We start from the raw sequence: 6,235 nt of genomic DNA, 5'->3' as shown, positions 1-6,235 counted from the left end.
TTGTTGCTGCCCCACTTTTAGCCTCCTTGTACACAGCGTAAATGAACCCTCTTTTCTGTAAGATCTCCCCGTAACGTCTTGGTGGTGGAGGTGCGGGGTACATCACGAGCACATGACGGAGGTTCGCAGCGGACATCGTGAAGGCCATTCGACCATGTCGAGTGAGAGGCCCGCTGATTCGGATTCGGTTACCATAACACCGACTGTCTTGATCCTACTCCGAGACCCTGGCACCTTCTCCGGCACTGACACCATGGACGTCGAAGACTGGCTAAGACTCCCACACGAAATTCAGCACATCGCAGGATAAACTCGTCAAAAGATGGAAAATCGCGGAGCTCCATGCAGAGCCAACCGCTTTGCTCGGCTCCATCTAGGCGTCAGTCTCGTTCGTGTAGCCGACGGCGGTACATCTTGCGTCGTTGGGATGTGCACTGCGCGTGTGAGCTTCACTAGCCACCAAACCTCAGTTCTATTCGCCGTTCTGCACCAGTGTCCAACATGAAGCCACCCTCGGCCATGACTTCCTGAGTACCCATTCTGCTCTCATCGACTGCTGTTCTGACCTTCTCCAGTCGGAACTTCCTTCTGTACACGATATCTCCACCGAGTCACCACCACGTTTATGTGTCGCCGAGTTTGTTCGCCTTCGACCAACTACCGCAACGTATATGGCATAGACCTCCGATCCCACGGTTTGTGACGGCGACCACGTGATCTCTCGTTCTATAGAAGCTTGTTTGACAAGGTGTGTAGCCCTCCCTCACTCCGTTGTGACTGTTTCTGCGAACCGGGCATGTATCCCTATTCTGAACTTTGGACGCACACCTCAGTTGCTTCCCGAAGGTCTCACGCTGGGCAGCATAACGCCTTTGGACGCACACGACCCTCTGGCCTTTACTATCGCTGCTCCGCCGTCTTCTGGAAGTCCTGGCACCTGCACTTCATTTGACGCCCATTTTGACGCAGTGATTGCCCCAGACCTTTCCGCTGCTCAGTCTGACGACCTTCGTCGCTTGCTAGCCGCTTACAGCGTATTCAATTTTACTTCGCCCCATCTCAGCCAGACAAATGTTGTGACTCATCGCATTAACCCCGGGCATGCCAGTCCCATCCATAGGCGCCCGTACCGCGTGTCTTCGACTGAGCGCTGCGTAATCGAAACGGAAGTCGAGAAAATGCTCGCTAAGAGCATCATAGGACCGGTCATCTGCGAGTCCTTGGGCGTCGCCTGTGGTTCTTGTAAAAAAAAATACAACTCCTGGCGGTTCTGCCGTCGACTATCGGCATCTAAACAATATTACTAAGAAGGACGTGTACTCTTCGCCGCGAATTGACGTACGCCCTCGACTCTCTGCATGGCGCACAGTACATTTCTTCTATAGACCTCCGGTCCGGCTATCGGCAAATCGGCGTTGACGAAAAAGACATCGAGAAGACCGCCTTTATAACACCCGATGGGCTCTACCAGTTCAAAGTTATGCCATTTGGCTTGTGAAATGACCCTGCAACATTCGAACGAATGATGGACTCCCTTCTTCGTGGCTTTAAGTGGTCTACTTGCGTGTGCTATCTTGATGACGTCGTCATTTTCTCGCCTACATTCTCCAGTCATCTACATAGGCTCTCGGATATTCTGCGGGTCCTTCGCAATGCAGGTCTTCAACTTACCTCTGCCAAATTCCACTTCGGCCGCCGAGAGATCACTGTACTTCGCCATCTTGTCGATGCTACTGGCATATATGCCAGGGTCAGGCCGTATACGGCCTGACCCTGCTACAGTTAGCGCCGTTACCAACTTCCCGACACCTCGTTCTACTCAGGACGTCCATTTTTTGGCATTTGTTATTATCCTCGGTGGTTTGTGAAAGATTTTGCAGAAATAGCACGACCCCTAACCTGCCTTCTTAAGAAAGACGCGACTTTTTCCTGGGGTCCTGAACAAGCGTCCGCATTCTCACAGCTGATTGCACTACTGACATCACCACCAGTGTTGGCTCACTTCGACGAATCTGCCGCCACGAAAATCCGTAGCGACGCCAGTGGCCACACGAATCAGCGCAGTTCTAGCCCAACGACAGCATGGTCAGGACTGCGTTATTGCTTATGCTAGCCGCCTTCTTTCCTCTGCTGAGCGAAACTATTCGATCATAGAGAGGGAGTGTCTCGCTCTTGTTTGGGCTATCGCCAAATTTTCCCTTACCTATACAGTCGACCCTTCACCGTCATTACTGACCACCATTCTCTCTGCTGGCTGTCTTCTCTCAAAGATCCCACTGGTCGCCTTGGTCGCTGGGCACTCAGACTTCAAGAATACTCATATACTGTCGTTTACAAGTCTGGCCGCTTGCACCAGGATGCCGACGGCCTCTCCAGATACCCCGTCGATCCACCGGACACTGAGTGACTCCAGCCCTTGTGTGCTTTCCATTTCTCAACTCTTCAAGATCGCTGTCGAACAACGCCTTGACGCGTCTCTACGCAAGATCATCGAAAACTTGCACTCCCACGCTCCTGATCCTTCCCTCCGTCTTTTTGTGCTCCAAAATGTCACGTTCTATCGTCGCAGTTTACTCCCTGTTGGTCTTGACCTGTTGCTTGTCATCTCGGCTCACCTCCGTTCCACTGTCCTGGCCCAGCTTCACGACGCAGCAACGGCGGGACATCTCGGCGTGTCACGCACATACGACCGCGCACACCGCCGTTTCTATTGGCCTGGGATGTCCCGCTCAGTGCGCCGTTACGTGGGCTCGTGCGACCTTCGTCAGTGCCGCAAAAAGTCGACTTCGCCACCTGCAAGCCAGCTTCAGCCTCTGGACATTCCGTATGAGCTATTTTCACCGCGTCGGCATCGATTTACTTCGTCCATTTCCCCTATCCGCCTCTGGAAACAAGTGGGACGCCGTTGCTACAGATTATGCGACGCGGTTTGCCATTACGCATGCACTTCCCACTAGCTCTGCCACCAACGTTGCAGACTTCTTGCTGCATAAGGTCATACTCAAGCACGGGGCTCCTCGGCAACTGCTAACTGACCGGGGCGGGCAATTGCTATCGAGGGTGATCGATGACATTCTAAAATCCTGCGCGACGCAACCTAAATTGACTATGGCCTAGCATCCACAGACGAATGGCTTGGCAGAACGCCTGAACCGAACACTTACCGACATGTTAGCCATGTATCTGTCTGACGACCACCAGGATTGGGACGCTGCATTACCCTTGTGACATTCGCGTACAACACTTCCAGGCATGAGACCGCTGGTTATTCGCCGTTTTTTCTCTCAGCCCAACATTACCCATGGATACCCTGGCGCCTTCTTCTGGGTCCCGTGCCGACCATGCACGTCAAGTTGCTCGCATTCGATTTTCTGAGTCCAGGATCCACCAGCAGTCTCGGTACAGCATCCACTACAGGACCACCCACTTTGTCCTTGGATCGCTCGTCCTCCTGTGGTCCCCAGCACGACGTGTTGGACTATTCGAAAAACTACTCTTCCATTACACCGGTACATATCGCGTATGCCGCCAAGTGACTGGTGTCACTTATGAAATCGCTCTATTGCTGCCTTCGTCACTATCTGTTCCTCCCCTCAAGGACATTGTACACGTTGTCCGTCTCAAGCCATATCGTGCCCCGGACACCGCGTAATTATTATTATTATTATTATTATTATTATTATTATTATTATTATTATTATTATTATTATTATTATTATTATTATTATTTAATACCGTAGGCCTATTCAGGCCTATACAGGAGAGGGCATACATGGTACAGAGGGTCCCATGTTAATGGGGAACAAAAAATAAGAAAGGCATAATACATTGTAAGCATGGACGACAACAACAAAATAATAAGTGGACTACTGAATATTTCAGTGGGCATACCACTATTTGAAAACACATGTACGATAAACAAATAAGAACACGGCAGTAACAGGTTATGCAGTGTGTGAGAGCGGTAATACGAAGAAAGACACACATAGAAGGAAAGGAAAAAATCGTTTGAACCAAATGTGTCAATACATGCGCGATGCATTGTTTTGGCTTCTCTTTGCGCACCGACACTATCGTCTTAATGCAGTAAGTCAAAATAAGATTCTGCAAGTGACAAAAATGTGTCAACTGATTAAGCATTGACAACCTGATTCGGCAGGTCATTCCACATTTCGATAGCTAAAGGAAAGAATGAATACTTAAACGTATTACAGCGTGGGAGGAAGGGGCGTATACATTTCGCGTGGTTATGTTCTACTCGAATGACGCTTCGGAGATTTCAAGTATTCGTTCTTATTTATATTTACTAAATTGTGCGAAAGAGGGAAAATAACTTTAGGGAGGCTAGCTTACGCCGGCTAGCCGGAGTTGCGATACCGGCTTGCATACGGAGCGCAGTAACGCTCTCTATTCTCGCATACTTTGAATAAACAAATCTAGTGCCCTGTGTTGGATTTTTTTTCTAAGATGTCGATCAAGTGTTTTTGGTGTGGGTTCCAGACTATTGCTGCATATTCTAAGATGGGTCTAATACGTATTTTGTACGCTGTTAGTTTCACTTGGGGGGACGTACTAACCAGCTTTCTCCTTGAAAAACCTAGTTGCTTGAATGCTCGTCTAGAAATTTGTTCGATATGGACATCCCACTTTAAAGACTGCGTTAATGTGACCCACAAGTACTTTACGGTATTCACCCGTGTGATGTCTGTACTGAAAAGCGTGTACTGAAAGTGGAGAGGAGTTTTTCTATGAGTAACCGTAATGCACATTGTTTTATCGGTGTTGATTTGCATGCCATGTCTATTACACCAGTTACCAATATTCTCTAAGGTTTTGTTAAGCTTTCCTTGGTCCTCCGCATTAGTAGCCAGAGTGTATATTACACAGTCGTCTGCAAAGAGCCTCATTGTAACACCTGGTTCCATGTAAGTATAAATGCCATTAACGATAATTTGGAATAGTGTTGGTCCTAGCACAAGGGCGGTATTCTGTAAGAGTCTACCTAGTGGACTGTCCATTTCGGCGACCGTTGATTCGCTGCAGCTTGACGTGCAGGAAGGAGACTGGCTGGCACTTTCCTGCACGTCAAGCTGCAGCGAATCAACGGTCGCAGAAATGGCGAAATGGACAGTCCACTAGGTAGACTCTTACAGAATACTGCCCCAGATCCCTGTCTGTGCTAGTGTGTGCTCCCAATGCCTTGTGTGTGCTAGTGTTCTTTTTTTTTTTTCACGTAGTCTTTGTTCACCTGCACAGAGTCTATGCTGTCGCCGCCGGAGGGTAGTGTTAAAAGCCGGTTGTCCTGCGGGTATAGAAAAAGATGCTGAAGTGTAGAGCGGACCAGAGGAGGACGAGGTGAAGTCTATCGGCCGCCATCTTTGTTGTTGCTGCCCCACTTTTAGCCTCCTTGTACATAGTGCAAATAAACCCCCTTTTCTGTAAGATCTCCCCGTAACTACACACACACACACACACACACACACACACACAACACACACACACACACACACACACACACCACACACACACACACACACACACACACACACACACACACACACACACACACATATATATATATATATATATATATATATATATATATATATATGTAAGACTTTCAAAGACGGAAGACGACCAGGACAGGCAGCACTGGCAGACCCGTTTATTCCACCGGCACGGCCGAGGCTCTAACACGAAGAAGAGAAACAGGGATGATGATGGCTATATACAAATGAGAACGATGAAGTACGTTAAATGTGCTTACAATATATATATATATATATATATATATATATATATATATATATCTGTAGGAATTAACGTGACGGCGGCGAACGAGCCGTGCCGTCGTTCCTACTAAGAAGGCGGCGAGCCGAGTGGAGGCTACGACGACCAGCGTCTCAAGCTCCTGGAACAACACTGCGCGTGCCCAGCTTGCGCTTCGAGCACGCGCTGCCTTCTTTATTGTTTTCTTGATAGTCGGTGCCAAGGCACCGGTTGGGAGCGCCGACTAAAGCGCCCCGCGTTGTAGCGTCAGTGGGCGCTACAGGGCCCCCCGCCCAGACGGAACGTCGATGACGGACGTGAGAGAAGCTAAGTTGGATCTGTGGTGAGAGGGTTCGAGCCGAGGCGGCCGAGGAGGCAGGCTGAAGCCCGAGGGCCGCGGAGTAAAGACACACGCTCCGAGTCCCCAGCAGAAGTGCCCCCGTTTATTCACAGCACGCCTTTATAA

Source organism: Dermacentor silvarum, chromosome 2, assembly GCF_013339745.2.
Source record: "Dermacentor silvarum isolate Dsil-2018 chromosome 2, BIME_Dsil_1.4, whole genome shotgun sequence".
Lineage (NCBI taxonomy): Eukaryota > Metazoa > Arthropoda > Arachnida > Ixodida > Ixodidae > Dermacentor > Dermacentor silvarum.
The sequence above is the reverse complement of the archived record's forward strand: the minus strand, read 5'-3'. Positions refer to the sequence as shown.